The following is a 25,190-nucleotide window of genomic DNA, read 5'->3' on the forward strand; positions in this document are numbered from 1 at the left end:
GGGTGAGTTCACACCCTGCCGTGGTACCGTCTAGTCGGCGTGGTTGTCTCATGGGAGGGCAACTACGTGGTACGTGGACGACAGTCCACACCTAGCAGAGTGGTAGACGACCTGTCACCTCTGTGAACAGGCGAGGCCGGTGAAAACGGTCAAAGTTTCGATTCCCATAGCCAAGTGGGGTCGGGATCAGACCGTCGGCTTCCTCCCTGGGTGATGGTTATCACTACGGGGTCAGGGGTCGCTATCGACTGGGTCACCGGCCGGTCGGGTCACAAATGGCAGTAAGTCCATGCGGTACCTGATAAGGACTGATGGCCGCCGTGCTCGGCTCAATGTACAGTCAGGCCACAGTAAGCCAAAAGCGAATGCGTCAGTAGGCGAGCTGTGCTCCTGTGATCGGTGGGCTTTGAAAAGAAGACCCCGGGAAGCAGGAGGCTAGAGATCTCTACCCAGGGGAACCTGAGTGCAGGCCTCTTATGGAAAGGGGTCTAGCCCAGGGCTGCACCCTGAGAGGGGAGGCCCAAAAGACTCAAGTGCCTGCTTCACCTCGGCGCTCTCCGGCTGCACCTGTGTCGCCCCCATCTCCCTCCTTTTCGCCCACAACTCCCTCCCCTTCTCGAGCGTCACCACCCTACTTTCCCTCGTCGCTCTCTTATTCTCCCTACACTCCCGAAGCCCCTGCTCCCGTACCGCCCCCGTCCCCTGCTCGTGTCCCGAGTCCTTTGCTGGCCTGCTCGAGTCCTTCTGGGAGGGGCCGCTCCCCGGCCCCGAACCCCCCCGACAGCCCAGGTGAAGGGGTGTCCTCATCCACTCACAGGCAAGCATCGACGCAGTGTGAATTCCCAATCATTGACTTGACTCACCCCCACTCTCCCTTCTCGGAATCTGCCAACGTGTCGGTAGGAGGGACACCTCCTGTCTCTCCTAGTCCCTCTGCCAACGTGTCGGTAGGAGGGACACCTCCCGTCTCCCCTAGTCCCTCTCCCCCCCCTAGATCCGTAACCCCGGATCCTTGTGACTTGGAAGTTCGGAGTGAGAGAGAGTCTGAGGACGATGAGACAGAATCCCATGGCTCCACGGTCAGCAAGGGGGGCCGGTGGGATTGGGCATGGACGACATGTAGGGGGAGGTCGGAGATGCGTGAGTCCAAGTGGGGACCTGTGTTACGTATTGAGGTCCCTTTCGAGCAGATTGACCGTCCTTTTCCCCCGAATACGGACAGCGTTTCAGGGATTCTATGTTCTATGGGCTCCAAGGGGAAGGGGAAGGACAGTGACGCTGGTGATGACAATAGAGAAGGGTCTTCGGCGTCTTCCTCTCATGCGCCGCCTCCTAAGCGCCCGCGCTATAACAATTATCAGCTGATTCTACATTCCCCACCTCTCCCGCGGCCTCAATCTCCCAATCGCCGGGCGAATGTTTCAAGCCCCGGTCCAAGGGAGTGTGCGGTGACAAACTATGTCTCGGTGGGTGGCGAGGGGGCCTCTACCATGGGCTCCTCTCGCCCCAAGAGTGCGTTGGGACAACCGTTTTCCTTTATGGACAGAGACATGGAACCTCTCGACATGAACGGTATACCCTATCTGGGGCTGGACTGGGACAAGAGCTTAGAATTCTACGAGGTGGATCATGTACCCATTTCCCGGGGTCAGCTGTATGACTTCTGTAGGGACGGACTCGTGGCCTTTGCGAGGCTGGGAAAAATGGACACCTCCCAGTATAAAGGGAACATCGCTGGTGGGGAACTCCTATGCGAACGTCGTAACATGGCAGCCAGCCTGCTGGCTGTCAGTGATCACGTGAGGGATGAGCTCCATGACCCTCGCAACCGCTGGGCTGGAAGAGTTCGGTGTGACTGTATGATGATGGAGGCCCCGCTTACGGACATGGACAAAGGATGGGTGTGGGTGTCGTGCTGGCATCCGGACTGGGACATTGTTGTACGTGAGTTTATCGTTTGGGAAGATGATTCCCACGGGCCTAATTGGATAGGCCATGTCGTGGAGGGTGGGCCTGCCCACTAGACTTTCCACGGATCGCGGACTTTCCCGTACGCGTGGACTCTAGTTTTCCTGGATTAGGTGAGAAAAAAAAAAAAAAAAAAAAAAAAGCTTTGTTGTATGTATAACTTTGTTGTTTGTTTAACTCTTTTCTTTTTCAGGGGTGGGTATTTCTTTTAGGTACTGGTTCGTGACGGTTTTCTGTGATTATTTGATTAATGATGATGTTCATTGGTGATGGTTAGCACACTCCCGGAGGTGGACTGTGTTTTTGACCCTTTGTACTTGTGTTGACGTGGTAAATTCCACGGTCCTGGGCATGACGTTAAACTGCTCACCGGTGGCGTGGTGTGACCAAGGATGATTATGCGGTTTCTTGCAGGGGTTGTATTTGGGGTGAGCTCAGGGTGGCCTGTTCTCCAGTGTTCCTTGAGATAGTGGGAACATGGTGATGGCCGCTCGGGGTCGCTCAATAGAGGCGTCCTGCCCTGCTGAAGGTAGTCCAATTTCCCAAAAAAGGGGGATGTAGGAAGGTATGTCCTGAGCGGCTGACCACAGGACCTCTTCTGTTTCTTAGGTGAGGAGGTCCTGGTGTCATTCGCTTTGGGCCTGTACTAACCACGGGCCCACTTAATGGTTTGACTCTTGGGTACTGAAATTTAAGTTGTATATGCGATCCCCGAAGACCCCGCCTTGGTCTTGCCACACGCCTGCGAGTGTGGCGTGTTCGTCCCGGGTGTGTCAAACTTCATTTTTGGATTTGCTACATTCGGGTCGTGACATGCTACATGCGCGCATGCCATGCCCTGCTATACGTGCGAATGCCGGATCCCATGAACATCTGTATAGGACGCTCCCTGTGTGGGGTATGGTAGGGGTGCCTTGAATCGCCAGAGGGGGTGTTGACTATGTCCCAAAATGGCGATTCAGGTCACCCCATGATTATTTTGAGCTTGCACTTTCAGGGGTACAATTCCCTGGAGAGAGAGGCCTTCTGTTAAAGTGTTGTGCGAGTGATTCTAAATGTTGCATAGATATACATTCGCAGTAACATAGGAAGGTGCCTTGCAGGTCTCACCAGACTAACCTTGTGTAAACAAGGTTAATAGGCCTTGTGTCAATAGGAGCCATCAGAGGCAATGAGACGAGTAAATAAGCCAATAGAGTGTTCAACTTTGCACCGTATATTTGGAGCGGTAACCATGATAAAAGGCCCGACCTGGTGTACGATGCAGGGCTGTGCACGGTGACTAAAGGCCTAAAATATAAAAAACAGAATGCAACAATTGATAAAAGATATAAAAAAATCGATCAAAAGAAGAAATAGGATTTATCCTTAAAGATTGTGCCTGCACCTTTTGCAATGAGTAATGGGTGAAGTGAAAGAAAGTGATGGACTGACAGGTTAAGATTTCTTATATATGATTTACAAATGAGAAGTAGTCAAGACCTTTATGTTATCACTGTTCATGTAAATAGAATAGACATCAGGAATGACAGAATTGAAAAATGGCGTAAGCTTGTAGATCGGCTATTTTAAAAAAAGACTCAGCTAAAAAATGGCATGAGCTTGGAGATCGGCTATTTTCAAAAGGAAATATAAAGTGCTGATGAGCTTGGAGATCGGCTATTTTCAAAAGGAAATATAAAGTGCTGAAAAGCTATCTTTCAAACTGTCATCTCTGAGTTTACTAAAGATGTTGAATGCAGGAGACATACTGTACATGCTGTGCTCTGGTCTTGTCAACCTATTTTCCACTCATAACTGTATTGATTGACCTTTTGTGGGTTGTTGACACAGAAAACTAAACGTATGTAACCGTTTTTATGGCTGAGGCGCCTGAGTGGAAACTCGGCTGTCAGCAATAAAAAAGGGTACTAAGCAAAGGGGCCCTGACCACAATCTCAGAACGACAAGCGAGGGGCCCCAGCGACAATATGGAATATTGTCAGCAATAATATCTAGGCGATGGGGCGCCGGCGATAATGTACACGACAACGTACGCTTTTACGCCTCTTCATTTCCGTAGTCAAGTAGGCGCTCGCCTCCTCACGTCCGTAGGTAAATAGGCCACGAGATAGCAATGGTTGCAAAAATTGCAGACAGACTTTGTGGTGAGACGCTTTTGGCGGGCCGCGCCATAAGAGACAAACATCCATATCTAGCTTTAGTGGCCTTCGACATATGGAGCAAATATATATCTAGCTTTAAATTGAGTATATGACTATTGATGGGTTTTTCCACCTTGCTTGACAAACATATTAGCGGGCTATCACTATGGAAGAACAAACATAAATGTACAACTTTTATGTGACTGTTAAAATGAGTCTTGGTTGTTCAAATATTGATATGTTTCCCGCGAAGATGATCTTGTGGGCGGGTGACCCAGTTAAGCTCTCGGGCAAAGGGGTATAGATGGGTGTCGCTGCCAGCTTCTAGTGAGTCTTCTCTAGGGCTGCTTACTTGAAGCATTAAGGCCCCGGCTACACGGAGCTGGATTGTTGCTGGATTGTTGATATCTAGACACTTTTTTGTGCTGTTGGGGCATGTAGCCACACGAAGCTGGATAGTTTGGCAGTGAATCTGGATAGTTTTCAATCCGGATAAATAAGTGGAGACACTGAAAACTATCCGCTTCACTGGATCCGTGTAGTCAAGATAGGCGGATATTTCTGAAGACAATGACATCACCGTAATCTTCGCGCATGCCCATTGATTCTTTTGGCATGTAACACGAATCCCAGTCAACACTCTCTTGTGCTCTCATGGCCTTGTATTGTACGGCGATATTAAGCAGCAACTCAACCTCATCGTCGGTCCATATAAAAATTTTATCACTTTTTTCACTTTTATCTTTTTTCTTCTTGCTCTCCATGACTTCACTCACGTGTTTTCAGTAGCTGTTTGTTTTTGTTTTTGATTCACTGCCGGTGTTCCGGCTTAGTACTGCGCATGCTGAGATGCTGAGCCTATTCTTCTATGGTAGAGCACTCTGGGTATTACTTATCCCTTACCACCACGGCGCCACCTACTGGCCTGGCATGCTTGTTGGAGCCTATAATTATAGACCTCCCTCCATGCCTCCCTCTAGTGGAGGTCTGGGGACTCATATTTTAGACCTAGATATCCAGCTCCGTGTGGACCTAGATAGTTTTCTATCTGGATATCAACAATCTATCTGGATATCAACAATCCAGCTCCGTGTAGCCGGGGCCTAAGTCCCTTATTCTCTGACCTTCACTCTATGAGGCTGGACCACCCGTTTGTTCCTTTCGGCTGAGACTCTTAGCTTCTTTTTTACTTAGATTCTTTTTACACTTAGTATTTTTCTGAGATGCATAGGATAGAAAAGGCTCATAGCCACTATTATAATCTGCTTTGCTCAATGTTCTAATATTATGATAAATGTTTAGCATAGTTACTGCAATGTAACTTTTATAACTTTAATGTTTTAAACCTTGTAATCCATTTTTGATTTTTAACTTTTACATTTATAACTTTATAAAATAAAAAGCGTGTAAAAGCCTTTTTTACCAAACCTTCCTCTCCAGTCCTTTTCTTTCTTTTCTCTGAACTGACAACTATATCAAGATCTAAGGGGTTCCCTAACAGCATCGCGTTCGGCCCCTGAGAGGTAAGCAAGGCTCCCACACTACGGCTGTACATTTACTGATACACACACATCTCATATAGGTGGATATTTGCAATTGATGTTTTAGAAGTATGTCATGATCATTGATGTTATTAATGCAGTGGGAATTGTGCTTTGGTTTATTTCGTTGTACCTGTTGCTGAAAAGGATGAGAGTCGTATATATTATCACTGCATATGGTGGACGGAACTGAATACGCAATCTCTGGACTCTGGCTTTAGGGTTGCATTCTGAGGGTGTTAACATATTACCTAAGATAATTTAGCTAAGGTTTACAGTAATTTTCCTACAGACATTAAGGGGTAACACTTTCACTGCCACGGGCATGATATGACGTCACGTTTTTAAATCCCTTCATCGCCACCGGCGTGATATCACGCTGAAATGTTTTTTTTTTTATTTAAGGGTGACAGTCACCATATTTAAAGGATAATAATCAAATTTAGGGTCATTTATATATTATTGCCATCTGTCCAAGGAGATGTGTCCTGAGTTCCTTCCGCCATTCAGTCTATCTGTGTAGGGTACTCAGTTGTTTTGGATCGACAGAAACTTTACATCTTTGCATATATCTAGATTGAGAGAGTAGGACAGGTTAAAGGTCGATAGACTTTGAGGAGCCCTCTCAACCTCTACCTTATCCTCAATAACAATCCTCTCACGTTATTTCCTTCTAGTTCCCTTTCATGAGTTATGGGACTAAGCTAGTTGGAGAGAGGAGTTATCGAGGGGTCTATCGGTGGTAACCAGGTTAGGTCTGAGCTTCAGTTGCTTTCCCTGGATGGCCATCCAGGGCACTGGCCGGACTAGCTACGACCTGAAATTACCATAGGGAAACGATTTGCTGTCTCTTCTTTCCCTACCACAAGCGGCTGCAGTTTCATAGCATACACTTCTGTGTTGACGCTTGTTTTAAAAGGTCCCGGAGGAGGGCCTCCTGTCTTGCAGTTTACACACCTCTTTCAGGGGTCGTGACCTCAGGGGTCGCGACCTTCTGTCAAGGTTTACAAGAGTATTAATCTTGTGTAGTCACCATAGTTAAATATAATATCAAATATTGAAAATGGCCATGTGTGAGTGGCTGAGTTCATTGGCAAATGTTTCATGCTAATCTGTTTTTATGGAGCAAAAACATAACCTCCACCCAAAACAATTGGCAGAGGTAATTACAGGTTCTAGACTAGTATACTGTACAAAGACATACTGTACCTGTTTCATAGGAGGTTGTGCCCATAGTCTGTGGTGAGGAGACTGTTGGAGAACATACACAGTGTGTCACATTTTTTATTAGAAAATATGTTGTTTTGAGCGAGCACACAGTCATATATAAAATGTTCAGGGCAAAGGTCTACCATGAGAAGAGTCACATACTGTACCAGTGTGGCCACGTTGTACAACCCAGCTTACTGTGTCAGGGACCACATGTTGTCCAGGTGCACCATTGCTCTGTTCTGCACCAAGCTTGGCACAAACACTGTTCAGGGGTCTGGCATGAGAATTGTCACACCAGGGACCACATTGTACAACTGTGTACAGTGTCAGGGGCCCCTGAGGGCCACATGCTGTACAATCCATGCAGCTTACTGCTGCCAGGGGCCACGTTGTACAACCCAGCTTACTGCTGTTACTGGCCCCCAGGGGCCACACACACGTTGTCAACGTGCAAATAGCGTTGTGTGCTTGTCAATTGGCAAGCACACCATTTTTTTTAATGGAAAATATAAAGCGAACTGTTTTGGACATACAAGATTTCCACCCGACAACAATGAATAAGTAGAAAATTAGCAATTTGGGAAAATTCGCGCCAACACGAGTCGTGGGTCACACACTAGAGATGCACAGGTCACCTCTGTCACCTCTGGGACACACAATTTGGAATCACACAAATAACGCTGCCGGGACCAGAGGAAAACGTTGTCTGCTCGGATTTCATGACAGAAAGTATAACTCATGTCTATGGCGGATTTTTCTGAAACAAACACACAGATAGAAAGAGCACAATTCAAGCTTTCCATAGAGCCGCAATATTGGTGAGTTTGACGTTGTTTAACACAATCAGATAGCAAAAAACTGTTTTGATGCATTGAATCCCTATGGGAGGTATTGCAACCCTAGATTCATCAGATTTAAAAAAAATCTAGTGCAATTTGCGGCTACCGTCGGAGGCGGTGGTGCTGATCGAATCCGACGTGATATATATGGATATGGTTTCTTGTTTTTAAGAAATAGGCTCCTGCCACTCATTTTGCAGGCTAATTACTTGTCACTTCACTCCTGAGATCACTTGTATTTAATTTTGGGAGGATTGTTCCCCCAAAAAACATGTGTTGTGCAACCATATTTATATAGTTACTAAATATGCTCTGTGATCGTATTGTTTGTGGGGTTATAGATGAGTCCCTACAGAGGCAGCTGTTAGCAGAAAAGGACTTGACATTTCAAATGGCTGAGCAGAAAGCTTTAATGGCAGAGACTGCTTTGAAGAATGCAAGTGAATTGTGCACAGTCATAGACAGTGAGTCAGCCACAGGGCCTCGAGGAGACAAGCCACACACACAGCGGGTAAAGAGAGGCATGTTGAAGCGGACACAGAGATAATATGTTTCCGTTGTGGTTGTCTGCATCTTCTTGCCACATGCAAGTTCATCTCAACTGTTTGCCACTACTGTAAGAAAAAGGTCCATATTGCGCGGGTCTGCATGAAGAGAAGTCAACAAGGAGCTGATGCAAACACTATTCTAGAACAGCACACACATGCCATGTCACTGGAGGACAATGATGAATACATGGTGAACTGCGTGCAGACTGGACCACGGTCTGAAGATCAGGAGCCTGAGGACGCTGGCGTCAACTGTTCGCCACTTCACCTCCCAATGTATGAATGAATGAACCATTGTAAAGCGCTTTGAGCACTATAAAAAATGCAATTCATTATTATAATTAAATTAATATCAATTAAACTTGAAACAACAATAAACTGTGGGAGGAGTAGGCGGACAAACTTTTGGTTACTCTAGAAGAAAAAATCTATGTGTTCTAGAGCTATGATATCTGTGTGCTTTAGTTCTATATTTTTGGAGCTGTGTGGAGCTCCCTATACGTGGCCGTGTGTGTGGGTCTGTCTGTCTGTCTGTCTGTCTGTTTGTCTGTTTGTCTGTCTGTCTCCGGGTATGTAGCCTGCAGTAACCTTTTCTGGCCAGTGGCCACACATGTTAAGGGAGGGGCGCTGTTGCACACACACACACACACACACACACACACACACACACACACACACACACACACACACACACACACACACACACACACACACACACACACACACACAGCTCCACTTCGAACAGAGGTTCGATTTTTAGTGTTCTGAATGAATGAATGATTTTGTCTGGAGAGCCAAATTGTCATGTGAAGCTTGACCAATCCGCAATTCTTCATTCTGGGCTGGATATGCACGGGACATGTACGGGACAGACAAAGCTATACCTTGGAAGCGGTTTTCACCACTTCAAAATAAAGTGGTTACCCTGTTAGTACAGTGTACAGTACCTGTTACAGGTGTCACAGAGGCTTCATGGGAGGTTGTGTCCACAGTAGTAGTCTTTGGTATGGAGACTGTTGAGAACATTCATATTGTGTCACGTTTTTCATTTGAAAACCTGATGTTTTGGGCGAACACACAGACATACAATTAAATATATAATATATTAGCTCTTAACACCTGACTGAACCCATTCCATTTTAATTCCCATAGATTAATTGACCTATTACATCCCACATACAAATTGCCTAGACTCTAGAGGGTGGGTGGATGGTGGGCCGATGGTGGAGGGTGGACATCGCACACGTAACATCCTGACTTGTGTGGCACACCGTCCGTTGCTCTGATTCACACACCACATTAGAATAGTCACACCATGGCCACATTGCTCCAATCCGCACCACACTTGGCACAGGGTTCTGCTACGAGAATAGTCACATACCAGGGGCCACACTGTACAACACGTTTATTTAATAGTGGGGTTGCTAGGCAACACACTGTTGTTCTCTCCTAACTTTATAGAGTACCTTTTAGCCAATGAGAAAGCAGCATTCTCTGTGACATCATGCACCTTTATAAAGTAGCTAACCCAAATTATAAAGTAACCCAAAAACGTTATAGAATAACCCCATGAATGGGAGAATGCCTTGAATGGCAATTTCCCAGAATAGCATCTTTCTAATTGCTTATTGCTGACACTGGCCTACACGTTGTCATGGTGCACCGAAAACCTTAATTAGTGTGGTTGCCCAACAGGGCAACACACTGTAGTCCTGGGGAAACTTTATTTATTCTAGATAAACTTTATTTATTCTGGATAAACTTTATTTATTTGTATTCGGCAACCACACTTGCAATTTCCATTTGCATCTTTCTAGTTAGTGTGGTTGCCCAATAGGGCAACACATTATAGTCCTAGGGAAACTTTATAGACTTCTAGGGTAACTGTTTAGGGTAACCTTTCCGTTGCCATTGGAAATGGCAGGGATAGTGAATCAGTAGGGAATCAATGGGAGTGGGAATCAATAAGGAATCAATTGGTCGAGCTTCACATGACAGTTAGCTTACTGTAGAATATAGTCACCAACCGTCAGCAACCACACTTGCAATTTCAAATTGCATCTTACTAGTTGTACACATAAGGGCAGCAGTCTCTATGACTATTGTTCTGATCAGCGCAATAGGACTGATCGCATGGTCTGAATATCTACATCTCTGTCTTCATACTCATACCTGACAGGTTAATGTTGGTATAGTAGTTGCCAGTGCTCCATCTCTTATCTGAACCACACCAGTATGTCCCAGCATCCTGTGCTCTCAGCGCTGTGATGGTGACCAGGAATTGGTTGGAATAAGACTTGTTATCTTGTAGTGAGAACCTGAGGTCATGATGTGTCTTTTCGCTGGTCACAACATCCTCACAGCTGTGGCGGTGTTCGCCCTTACAGAAGAACTTGGCTTTGAACCTGTCTTTTGGTGGATGAGGACACTGTATATCTATCTGATGTCCCTCTGTTCCATTCAGCTGCACCGTCTTTACACAGCACCATTCTATAAAACAAATATGTATTACTTTTATGAAAACTTAACTACGGTGTTGACTTCACACTAAATTTCTCCTTTCTCTCAGTGACTTCCTTTCCTTGTTTACATCGTAACACAAGGCAGTTGATCTGTATAATGGATATCATCGATAGTATATCATCAAAGATACAATTCTGGGAAAATGCAAGTGTGGTTGGCGTGATGCGAGTCACACTTGAATTCCGTCCTTGTCCCTTTTATAACAGAATTGAGATCCTGATGTCATCAATATTAAGCCTATACTGTATCTTGCAATGCCCATATATGGACATACGGTGTCAGTCTCATGTGGTCTGTGACGTCAGACATCTAATTAATTAGTGTGGTTATCCATCTTTCCCTTCCTAGATAAACTTTATTTTCCTGCGCTACTCCTCCCACACTTTTGGTGGCATGCAATTGGGCCGTATGTCAAATCGACCGGCATAATCGGGAATCGATTCCTTGCATTTTTCTGAGAGATACGTTACATAGTTTAATTTGTGAATACATTTTCTCCATTGACTTGTCTGTCATCATAGACCACATGAGACCGGCACAGTATGTCCATATATGGGCATTCCCAAATATGGGTTTAATATTGATGACATTATGGATCTCCATATATGGGGATGAAAGGGACAAGGACGGAATGGTTAGCATCGCTCGAATAGTGACAAGGACCGACACATACAGAGATATTTGCAAGTGTGACTCACCTGAAGGCAACCACACTTGCAATTTCCAATTGCATCTTTCTAGTTCATTAATACATTTATATAAACCAGTAAGACTCCCTAATCGGGAGATAAGCGACCGTAGGTCACTTATCTCCACAAATAGGGCAAAAATTTGTTTTTCCAAAAACTTCCGGATCCATGTTGATGACATGAGTGTAGACATACTGTGTAGTGATTTCCGTGATTTGAGGGCCAAAACTGTAGGAGCAGTGGCCAAAAATGTGTTTTAAAAATCGGCCTGTAGGTGGCGCTAGAAGAGGGCCATGTGAGAAATGAGGGGTGGGGTGTCCGCGTTGCCTTGGCGGACGATTAGGTACCGGCCCCGGCTCTCCCGGACGCTCCTAGCCCGAGTTACGGCATTTTATGTGAGCTGCAGTGGCAGGGGGTCCTCCACTGGGGGCGCCACCACTTTTGCATCTGTTCTGGAGCACCAGGAGTGGGTGGTCCCCGGGAATTCCCCGTGAGCAGCCCCGTTGGGGTGGTCATTTGGTAATTTTTGCACATTTGGTATTTTTTTTACACCTGGGGGTCCCCCAGGGACCTGGGGGTCCCTGGAACTCTGGGGGTCCTTGGAGGTTGTAGTTTGGCAGGCAAGGAGTTTGTGTGGAAATTTTGGCATGGATCGGGCCAACGGTGGCCGAGATATGAGCAGGGCAAAAGTGTGACGTGTGAGGTGTGACTGACTGACGGACGCACGGACACCTCGAGCAGCTTTCTGTAGTAAGTGCGACCTACGGTCGCAATAAACTATAATAATAAAAATAAAAATAAAATATATATATATATATATATATATATACAGTATTTTCCGGACTATAAGGCGCACCGGACTATAAGGCGCACTGTCAATGAATGGTCTATTTTCAAACTTTTTTCATATATAAGGCGCACCGGACTATAAGGCGCACATAATAGACGCTACCATTGTGTTATGCATCCAACAGATGGAGCTGTGCTAAAAGGAATGTTAATGTCAATGAATGATCCATATATAAGGCGCACTGGACTATAAGGCGCACTGTAGTCTTTTGAGAAAATTAAAGGCTTTTAAGTGCGCCTTATAGTCCGGAAAATACTGTATATATATATATATATATATAATTATATTATTATATATAACGTATCTCTTAGCAAAATGCAATCAGACGATTTGACATATGGCCCAAGTGCATGCCACCAGAACTGTGGGAGGAGTAGCGTGGCAAAATAAAGTTATCCGGAAATAAAGTTAAGTACTATAGTCTGGTTGCCCAACACATTGCAATCAAAAGATGATGGGGGCCCAGTAGGTGGACACACTGTAGGATGACAGTGGAGCCAGCAACACATGCAGAGCTCTGGACTCTGATGCTGGGTAGGAATGAGAGGGTTGGTGTCGGCTAGTCTGCACCCTCACATGTGTAATCAATGCTAATGAATTGAAACACTGTCATATGACTCAGGTTATTTACCTCCGGCTACTTCCAGCTGTACTTCAGTGTAGAGGTCTAGAATCCCGACCCTGCTCACTCCACACCAGTATTGTCCTGTATCGTTCAGCTGAAGGCCTCTGATGGTGACTGGATAGCCTCCGTTTTCATAACGAATAGAGTATCTGCCCTCAGTGGTACCTTGGGTCTCAATAAGAACATCAGCATCGCTACAGCTTCCTTTACACAAGTAGTACTTGTAATCAGACCCATAGCCCGCTTGGTAGGGACAGAGAATTTGAACTTCACCCCCTCGGTATCCAGACACATGAATCACTTCTGCTGCACTTAAACAACACATAGAAGCTGTAGGGAGAGGACAGACATGAAATCAGAAAATGGGTTTTTCTTTCATCAGAAATGTATTTCACAAAAATAATATTTAAGATGGGGTGTTACATTTTTCCAATCTCAGATACTGTTATTGCGACCGTAGGTCGCACTTACTACAGAAAGCTGCTCGAGGTGTCCGTGCGTCCGTCAGTCAGTCACACCTCACACGTCACACTTTTGCCCTGCTCATATCTCGGCCACCGTTGGCCCGATCCATGCCAAAATTTCCACACAAACTCCTTGCCTGCCAAACTACAACCTCCAAGGACCCCCATAGTTCCAGGGACCCCCAGGTCCCTGGGGGACCCCCAGGTGTAAAAAAAATACCAAATGTGCAAAAATTACCAAATGACCACCCCAACGGGGCTGCTCACGGGGAATTCCCGGGGACCACCCACTCCTGGTGCTCCAGAACAGATGCAAAAGTGGTGGCGCCCCCAGTGGAGGACCCCCTGCCACTGCAGCTCACATAAAATGCCGTAACTCGGGCTAGGAGCGTCCGGGAGAGCCGGGGCCGGTACCTAATCGTCCGCCAAGGCAACGCGGACACCCCACCCCTCATTTCTCACATGGCCCTCTTCTAGCGCCACCTACAGGCCGATTTTTAAAACACATTTTTGGCCACTGCTCCTACAGTTTTGGCCCTCAAATCACGGAAATCACTACACAGTATGTCTACACTCATGTCATCAACATGGATCCGGAAGTTTTTGGAAAAACAAATTTTTGCCCTATTTGTGGAGATAAGTGACCTACGGTCGCTTATCTCCCGATTAGGGAGTCTTACTGGTCCCCAATACTCTCTATACCCAACATAGTGTCTGCTTTACTGACATCACTGTTGGTATAGAGAATAACAATTAAACCAGTAGGGCAATTTGCCACAGAATAGTAAATAATTAATGTATTAATATTTCAATGAAACATTGTTTGGGAAATAAACTGGTGTTTGGTGCTCAAAGGAAACAAAACAATACAATACAATACAGTACAAATACACAACAGCATAAACATGCACACGCTAAGGGAACCAGTTAAGTTAATGACCTGAATTTAAGGGCACCCATGTCTCAGGAGATGTCAAGAACCTGTTCAACAGCTGTATGGTTCTTTAACAGTTCTCTACTGGTTCTTAAGCGCCTTTAATGGTTCTATATACAGTAAGGTCTATATTTTATTGCACCTTTAAGATATTCCGAGCCAAAGAACACTTTTAGTGCTGTTTAGCACCATTTTAGTTTTGTATGAGATATGATCTACTGGATGACTTACTGTTGTTGTTGCCGTAACACTTAAAATTGAAAGCATCTATAACTTAGTCATACTTCTTGCTTTTTTATCTTTTTTCGTCATCCGTTCTGTCCACTTTTGCTTCCCTTTTCTATTAATGAATAAGGTGGGCATAATAATTTCTTCTGCTTCAGCCTGTATCCCTTCGGACAAAAGTTATTTGTTGACTATATTCTGTATGTTTAAGTGTTTTATTGAATCAGGACCAAAATAAACTAACTAACTAACTAACTAACTAAGTGAACAAAGGCAATTATGTCAAAATACAACATAGGTTTATAAGCCTGTGCAGTACAATACTGTGGTTTGCAACAGATCATACTGAGGCCTGCTTCTGAGCATTTGTTTTGCACTGACATTTGTATTTGTTTTAGGGGTATCCATTGAGGCTGAACAGTCAGTCTATGAAATAAAAACCAGTGGGCCTTGTCCACCAAAATGTGAAATGATGAGAAAAATGGTCAATGCATTACAGCTGAGTACATAATTGCGACCGTCAGGGAGCAGTTTACTATGAAAACCTCCACCGGCCGTCCGTCCGTCCGTCCGTCCGTCCGTCCGTCCGTCCGTCACACCTTTGTGACCATCAACAAACGTCACACATTTGTTGATGTTTAAATCGAAGAGTCTTATGGTCAAATACTTCTGTTGGTTTCTGCACTGATCATTTATACAATTCAGCTGTGTTTGCTCGTGTCATCATGATGAGGTCATAAATCAGCCATGCCCAAATATAGATTTTACGGGTTTACATGCTTACTCAGTTATTCGTTATGTGAAAGTCCTATAACGTCTATGATATCTGACATCATCATACATACATTCCCTTTTATGCCCATAAATGGAGATCCCCTCTGTAGAACCAGCCACTGACATCACTGTAATGTCAGGGGAACCAAATCCCTTTTATGCCCATATATGGAGATCCCTGTGATGCCAGGGGAACCAAATCCCTTTTATGCCCATATATGGAGATATGGAGATCCGCGTGTTGCCAGGGTAACCAAATCCATTTTATGCCCATATATGGAGATCCCTGTGATGCCAGGGGAACCAAATCCCTTTTACGCCCATATATGGAGCTCCCTTATGTCATCAATATTAAGCCCATATCTGTGAATATCTTTGGGTACCAGATGTCTCCATATATGGTTAAATGGTCCGATATACATCACTGGCCAGAAGACCAAGAAATGGTGCAACCTCGCCCTTTGCTTTTCTCCCTATAGGCATCTTACTGGTAGGTAGTTTAATGAGGAATGCAGTATGGTGGTAGGTAGGTAGTTATGGCCTTTGATGTAAGATTTTCACTTTCTAGGATAACTATATTTGCTATTCCCAGATGATGCCCTTTTAGGGTACCCCTCATGCCCATATATGGAGATCCCCAGGCTTTACTAATTAACATAAGTTTTATGCCCATATATGGAGATCATTGTCCCAATGTCATCAGATATATGGGCATAAATGGACACAGGCAAACTAGATGGGCTGTATGGATATCCAGATGTGTGATGTAAGTGTTTTATTCCAAATGTGGCACCCCACAGACATATTTCCAGAAACAAAATCCCTTTCATGCCCATATATGGAGATTTCTGATGTCATCAATCCCAGGCCCTGTAAAAAACATGGTTGCTATGGTATGAGCAACTTATGTCTCCATATATGGAGATTCAACTTCAATGAGTAACCATGGCAAACTGTCAACTGCCCGTATGTCTTGATAATTGGTAAAACAAACTTTTGGCCTATTTGTGGAGATAAGCGACCAACGGTCGCTTATCTCCCGATTAGGGAGTCTTACTGGTGGTATACATACAATACAGTATACAATATAACAATGCTATCAACTCTCTTGACAGCCTGATCACTGATGATGACCAGATCATATTGGTTTAAAATGAAATAAAAACCCATTAGTAAGAAACAAAAGCACTTACCACCAAAGATGAAAAGCATTAGTTCTTGTAGGCTCGACATGCTCAAGAAGTGAGAAGAAACTCAACCACAACAGAAGCAGCAGTGGGAAATGGTCAGTTCCTGAAAACAAAGTGAAGTCGTATCTCTGTGTGTTAACCAGCTGTGTGTCTTACAACATGTGAAAACGAAACTACTGGTTTGCAGAGGGTCTTGCGGCTCCATTTCGTGTAAACCATGGGTGTGAACTAGGGCATTAACGAAAAAGTCGACAAGTCGACTCAGTCGACTTCATTTCACAAGTCGACTCCCACCAGAGAAAGTCGAAAGTCGAAGTAAAAAGAAAAATCAAACCTCGGTTCGAAGTGGAGCGGTGAATTTGAGCAGCTGTACCCTATGTGAGTGAGTGAGTGAGTGTAAACTGTGCCTGTGAGTGAGTGGTGAGTGTGCCTGGCCTGCACAAAACAGCGCCCCTCCTTTAACTAGTGTGTTGTGTGTGGCCACTCAAGGTATTGCCAGGCTACGGACACGGCCAGCCAGCCACCCAGCCAGCCACCCAGCCAGCCACCCAGCCACATACCCACGGACATACCTGTCTATTGGGAGCGCTTTCACCGCTCCAAAAACTTTCTATATTGTGAAAATAGCAGATCTACATGCTCACAACGCCTCGCGATGCTAGGCGTTGTGAGCATGTAGATCGGCTATTTTCACAATTTCTGCCTCTTGACAATTTGGACAATGTTTAATTTGCCATTTTAGAGGTACTAAAAAGTCCTTAAATTGGCACTTTAGAAATGTGAAGATACCCTCTATACACTTAAACTTTATGTTGGTTTGTTTACAGTTGAGTGAGAAAACAATGTTTCACATTAAGTTAATCATCTGGGGACCCCCCCCAAAATAATTGGGGGGTCGTGTGTAATGTGATGACGTCATCAAACGATAAAGTCGACTTCAACTCAACTCTTTACTGAGTCGAATCGACAAGTCGTTAATGCCCTAGTGTGAACTGGATTTTGAAGTGCTGACCTGAAATACATTTTGTACTGTTTGCCATGTGATCAAGTGTGAGAGTTTCATATCAAGTCACATGCATATTATCACCCTATTAACAACTGCATGTTCCCCCAGGTGAAAACATGATGCAGAACTGGAAGGCTATCACCTGCTGTGGTTAATCTGTATTATTTTATTTCATCTGTAATAAATAATATAATACAATAGCTATACAATAGCCGGACAATATACAGGCTGAAAAGGTTTATATGGCCTGTCTAAATATTGTTGTAGTTTGTCTTGTAAAGTGTCTTTGTCCTGTCATTGTCCTATGTTTCATGTGGAAACTTATATAACTTATAGACAATCAAGTCCTATTTTTTACAGTACACACTGACATACTCTAAGGCCCACTACTTGTCTGTATCATACATGGAGTTCTGCCACTGGGGGGCAGTCTTTCCATCCTAATGCTGCTTACAGGTTTTGACTGACACAAGCAGTGTAGTTGGAAAGTATTATGGTTTGAGTGCACTGGTCTGTAATCAGTATGTCATGGGGAGAGAATCACCATTGATCTGAATTCTAAAGAGTTTTGAATTTCCTAAATCTGTCATTACACCAAAAGAATGTGGCACTTGGGGGCATCCCTAGTTCACCAAGTAAGCGCTCATACCACATCACAAAGCCATATGGCATAGTTCTTGCCTCAGCTGACTACATGTCACCCCTCCAAAAAATGTGGCTCTCCATTATGCAAGAACTGGCAATGGCATACAGTAAGTAAAAGCATGTTAGTAAAACTAAGCTACCATCTTACAATAGGGCTGAACTGGGACAGAAATTGAACGTGCTTTTTTTACATACTGTAAGAGGTAGCTCAAATTCTTGTGTGGACATTTGGCTACACACACACATACGCACGCACGCACGCACGAACGCACGCACGCACGCACGCACGCACCCACACACAAATACAATAAAACATACATTATAGTACAAAATCATGGTGGCAGACTTTGGCACATTCGTTGATACAATATTAACCAGCTAAAATTACCCACAGTTTATTTATATCATCAAAATCATTAAAATGTGCGACATACTTTGATAGGCGAAGAAATTATTCTAAAATAAACATTCCGATTCAATAGAAGCATCATTGCACAGTACAGTAACAACTATCAGATGACAGCTGGGGTGTTGGACGGTGTATCTACCGATTTCAACAGCTACAGTAAAGGAGCAACTCCACAACATCTGAATTTGGTAAAGGTGCTTCTATGCCTTGGCATCATACTTTTAGGGCTCTGTGTCAAATACACTCTAAAATAGGCAATAGGTGCATAGCGTATTTCCTTCTGGTCCTATTTATGAACTGTAACCATGACTCTTCATCTTCACTCGCCATCTCAAAACACACAAATCATTACAGCAAGATGGGACATACTGTATGTAAGGACATAATATGTTGCCCAAATTTTGCTTTGAAATGGTATATGGTGGATGATGAGTCATAGAGGACTGTTTTCCACTCTTTTCTCAATCACACCAGTAGGTATCATTGTCATTGCTTGTAAGATTCTAGATAATGCAGCTTAACAATCCTGTTCAAAGATCATGTGATCAAGTGAAAACTAAAGAATTCTTTTTGCTCTGGACAGCTCAAAAACCTAAGTTACAGATGAAATTTCTAAATCGTATACTGTAGCATTATAAAAAAGTAAACAACATACAGTATATTTGGTTAACATAACTAGCATTTATCTAAACAGGCATCAATAGTGATACAAGGAAAGTAGGAAAAATAGAGATTACAAAAAAGAGATACAATTTAAAATACTCTAAAAGAGGTCCAGCCAGGTACATTAACATGTGCCATCAGAATAAGCTTAAATCCACTATTCTGCACAACTCATCATTATGTTTCCACTACACATCATACTGTATGTTTGGGCTTCTGGCATTCAGATGCCTCTTGTGTGTTTTCGTAGATAGCATCTTCACCTTGATTTGAGTTTTTCAAATCCTTGGGCTGCATGCAAATATGGAAATGAAAATAAGCTCAGACGTGGAAACATTAATTCACACTCTAGAGATGCACAAGTTACCTCTGTTATCACCCACAGCCACCAGCATGTGCTATTACCCCACACAACGTCATGAAATGAATAAACGTTAGGCCTACTGACCTGCATCTGCATGAATCTACATTTAAACCAGATAAACCGGGAAGGGAACGTATCTGTGCCGTTTTAGATTTAGAAACTACTGGTTTAGAAGGCATTTGTAGAATCAGCCTCGGGCCTTAACGGGTTAAACCAGAAGGGGAACTATGCCAATGTAACCAAAGGTTATGAAACACCGTAAGAACATGTATGATCAATGAACAATTATTGAGAAAGTTACATTGCTCTGACCTGAGTCTGTAGAAGTTGCATGTTTGTAAGTTGTAGACCGCAAGTGGATCCGCCAACCTTATGCTGTGTTAAAGAACATTATGTTAAAAGCCATGATGACAACAGTATTTTGATAACATATATAAGCCACACCAATCATCGCATCATACCTTAGTTCTCCTGGGTGTGTTAAAATAGACTGGTTCATCTGAAAAAAGAAAAGAATGTTAGACCACAATGCAACAAGTGTGTGTGTGTGTGTGTGTGTGTGTGTGTGTGTGTGTGTGTGTGTGTGTGTGTGTGTGTGTGTGTGTGTGTGTGTGTGTGTGTGTGTGGTGTGTGTGTGTGTGTGTGTGTGTGTGTGTGTGTGTGTGTGTGTGTGTGTGAGAGAGAGAGAGTGCGTAATATTGATAAAACATACCTTCATGAGCAACCACGTTACATTTCTTTTTGCATATAATGACCAGGGCAAGTGTCACTACTGCACCCAGTACAGCAACAACAGCAGGAACAATGTATACCACATACTTCATGAGCAGACCATCTGGAAATAGATAATAGTTGGTTCACTTTCCATATTAATGACAATACCTCAAACTAACATAAACACAAGGTACAACCGAGAGACAAACATTTCATATAAAATAAGTGCAACTAGAAAATATTTGCTCTGTTCAGCACAGATTTCTACAAAGGAGGCAACCTTTCCATAAAGTATGGTTCCACAATGGCTTTTGGGAGAGACGGTTAATTGTAATTAAACGTTAAATATTCATAAATGACATAAAATATAATGACTAAGTTGTAGAGTATTAATTTAGTGTAGTTATCATACTTAAATATAATTTAAAATGTTGAAAATGCCCATGGGTGAGTGGCTGAGTTCATTGGCAAATGTTTCCCACACATATGGAGTTCTACAGCAGTGTCTAAGACTTCAAATGGCCATACCTCAGTGACCTTTCCTCTGATCAGCGCAATATACAGTAGGACTGATCACTCCATGATATTCCCTCTGGGTTGTAATGCTTTTCAGACTCATACCAGACAGGTGACTCACACACTAATAATACGTCACTGTCGGGCAGAAACCTTTAAAATGTATTTTCGTAAAGTAGGCTAAAGCCCTGCTTCAAGACTGTCGCACAAGACTAGTGAAAATAGCAGATCTACAAGCACACGTGCAAACTTTGTGTGCTTGTTGATCGGCAAGCACACCATTTTTTTAAATGGTAAATATAAAGCGAACGGTTTTCGACATACAAGGTTTCCAGCTTTCCACCCGACAACAATGAATAAGTAGGAAAAAAAAATTAATCTGATGAATCTAGGGTTGCAATACCTCCCAGGGAGTCAACGTTTCATTTTTTTTTGTTTTTTTTTTTGCTATCTGATTGTATTAAACAACGTCAAACTCAATATTATATTTATCAATATTGCGGCTCTATGGAAAGCTTGAATTATGCTCTATCTGCAAAGTGTTTGTTTCAGAAAAATCTACCGTAGACATGTTATGAGCAACTTTCTGTCAAGAAATTCAGTTCAGGTGATTATTGTGGGCTCGCCTATAAGGCGAGCACACTTTAGATATTGTCATTATTGTGGGCTCGCCTATAAGGCGAGCACACTTTAGATGTTGTCATTATTTATCTATCAGTCATATCATACTGTAGACGGGAACTTCGGTTCCTTTCTACTCCTACATACTTAGTGAGAAAATGAAAATAAAAACATCAATGTGTTCAGTTTACAGTGGCGAAGTGTGCTATTATTTTCTATAGCAATCGGCCAAATGGTGGCGCTGTAGGAAGCCTTCGAAAGTGCGAACTTTGAACAGGTATAGCTCATGCTGTGTTTGAGTTACAGTCATGAAACCTGTATACACGTATGCGTCTCCTCATGCCGAACAACTTTTACCCTCTAACTTTTGACCTCTGACCTTTAGGTCTCCCACAATTCGGAATTATATGAAAAACAGTAAAAATCTATCTCCTCCTGGGTTTTTTTCGATACGCGCACAAAACTTTTTTCACATAAACTTTGGACCAATACGGTCAAACTAATCTCGGCGGATTTCTTTTAAAGTGAAATATAATTTTTTAATAATTCTATCAATATTGCGGTTTTATGCAAATTATTCTTCTGCCTCTAAATCATACATGCAAAGTTACACGTTCATGGCATTTGGCAAAGATGTGGAGGGTTAGTCAAAGTATCACTGAAACCAATTTTATTCCAATCGGCCAAAGGGGGGCGCTATACGAAGCGTTTGAAAATTCAAACTTCAAACGGGCATAAGTCATGACTCGTTTCGTTTGAAGACATGCAACTTGTTACACGCGTGCTTTGACTCAAGCGGAAGACATCTGTGTCGTTGTTAAGTAAGCTCCGCCCTTTGATTTTCCGCCATTTTGAGCAGTTTGTAAAACGCGTAAACCCGCTTTTATTCTGGAATTTTCGCTCCACGTGCACAAAACTTTTTTTACGTGAACTTTGGACCGATATCTAAAGATCTGTCAGATCGGATTTCTTTAAAATTGAAACATGCTTTTTAAAATAAATTCAATGAATATTGCAGTTTTATGCAAATTATTCTTCTGCCTCTAAATCATACATGCAAAGTAACATGTTCATGGCATTTGGCAAAGATGTAGAGTGTTAGTCCAAATATCACTAAAACCAATCTTACCCCAATTGGCCAAAGGGGGGCGCTATATCATTTTGAGCAGTTTGTGAAACACTTAAACCCGTTAGGGACTGTTCGTTTAATACTTAAGGTTGGTATGGTCCATAGCGGGGGGGGGATATCAAATATTTATCTGAGCAATAGGGGGGACCATTACGTTTTTATTTTGGCTGGAGGGGGGTCATGCAACTTTAATTTGTTGAATTTTGTATTAAAAAAATGTTTTCTTTTGTTATTTTTCATACGTGTTTACTCCCCTATCTTTATCAAGTTCCCCCTGATGGTGACTTGACTTGGTATATTCCGCTTCTGTAGTCCTCACAAGGAGCGCATTCATTGGGCGCAGCCGGCGCAGTGCACCACCGGGCGAAAAACAAAATCTCGCCTTCGGTCCTAACTATAATTTTAGCTGGGGACCCCCTTATATTCCCTCAAAGACCCTGCCCTGGGGGTCCCCGGATCCCACTTTGAGAACCAATGGTACAGACAATATATGTTATGTATTAGTATTAGTCCTACGTTGTTTTACCCTCGTCAATCGTCAATGTAAGAACACAGTAGCTCTGGTCCATAGCGTAGTGCACTGAAGTAGTGCGTAGTGCTATGTCACCTATGAGCCCTTGCGCCGTTGGAAAGGCTGCCCACCCTCTCGTCTGTAGTAAAAATACAAAGTACAGTTTCGCTTCTCACCAAAACGAAGACATCTTCATAGAGTAAAAAGCCTACTCTCCGTAGTGGGGGCAATCTGTGTCTAAATCTCATCTCTAAAAATTAACTTTTCGCCATAAAAGAAAATATTTCACCGGAAGGCAAAATCTGGTCAATGGACTTTTCTATTGACAATATCTGTAGAGGGCGGTGTGGAGTAGCTAAAACTTCCAGTGAAATATTTCTTTTTCTGCACCAAATGTGTATTTTAGACGTGAGGTGGGGGGCTACGAGTGTTGCCACTAAGGAAAGTAGGCTTTCAACATCTTAGAACCGTCTTTGTTTTGGTGAGTAGTGAAACTATATATTTTATTTTTACTACAGACGAGAGGCTGAGCAGCCTGGGCTGCCGCGGCTCTGTGCGCAAGTGCTCACCAGTGACATAGCGTAGCGTTAGCTACGGGACCAGAGCTAAAAAGAACAGGAAAACCCAAAGGCTCCAAAAAGCCAAACTTGTCTGGTGTCCTTATCCTTGGGGAAACGGTGGAAGAGGTTTTTCTTTTATCCAGTAAGGCGTGGATATTCTGGATAATATATCTCCCTTGTGTTAGCAACGTCAGATAGAGCAGCTGCGCTAGACTATTCCATGCTGGTTTGCAACTTTGCATGCAACCACTTGTTATGGGGGCGTGTGCTGCAGCACAACAAGCACACGCCGTGATAGGGCGCAGTGATCTTACTCGACACAAGAAATAGTACCATGTGACAGAGTGGTCAAAGTTGAACGAAACTCGCTCTATAGTAGAAATATGTCAACAATGATAATGATGGCAGTTTTGTGGATTAGTTTATTATAACATTTAGGGCCAGCCAACTCAATGGAACTACTTTTATTCAGCACAAAAATGACTAAGTCTGACCACGGGAATCATAACCGATTCATGCCCTTCCAACAACTACATTACTGGTCTGGCAAGTATTTCATACAGCTTTGGTTAAAACATAGGCGAACTATCACTTTATGTTAAACGAGAATAGCAGGTGGCTCTGAAACTAGCCACTGCTTTGGGAGTTTCTGTACCCAGAGAAGGCACAAAATGGACCCTCCAGCTCGAGGCTGGGTGAATCAGGGTGATGGGTCCATTTGGTTACACTGATTTGGAGGCTGTCGGCTGGGAAGGAGGTAGGAGAAACAGCATATTTAAACTATGATTTAGATTTATTATCATGGAAAATAGTTCACAGTTGCTCAATCTTTCTTTTGTTTGGGGTGTTGTTGTAACCCCAAGAGGCCACCTATGGAACCAAATGGACCCTTTCTGTATGAGTTGAGTACAAAGGGACCCAAATTTAAGACCAAAGGCTTTCTTTGGGTCGTTTTTAGTTGACCTTGTATCAATGAACTGTACTGTTCTGTACCCTCAATTAATCAATCAATTGTCAAATAGGGTGCTATATTAATAGGTCAGCATTCATGTTATTGCCTGCTACTGTTGGTGTGAATTTAAAACATAAGCCTATTGTTTATTGGGAGGGAGGGGGGGCCATGCATTTTCCTCAAGTCACGCAGGGGGGGTCACCATTTTTTTTTTAAGCGTTTGGGGGGGGCCAAGGAAAAAAAAATAAATGCTATAACTTGTCAACCAGCCCCCCCTAGTGGATAATTAACGTACATTCCCTTAGGATTTTTTTTTGCAATTTGCATGAAACATTCTACACACAATCTAAGGACCTTTATCTAATATGCCTATGAAGTGCACACACACAAAAAAAATAATAATAATGAATATAGCTGCAAGCAGCGATAAAGTGGCCAAAGCCAAAAACACCTCAAATCATGAACACAGCCTGCAATGTGCGTGAAATCTTGCAAGCACATTCCCAATAGGTCAAGGAACAGATACCACCCTTCTTACATTGGCCTGTTATAGCGCCACCAGCGGGTCAACTTT

Source organism: Nannobrachium achirus (genome assembly GCF_963921795.1).
Source record: "Nannobrachium achirus genome assembly, chromosome: 3".
In the NCBI taxonomy this organism is placed as follows: domain Eukaryota; kingdom Metazoa; phylum Chordata; class Actinopteri; order Myctophiformes; family Myctophidae; genus Nannobrachium; species Nannobrachium achirus.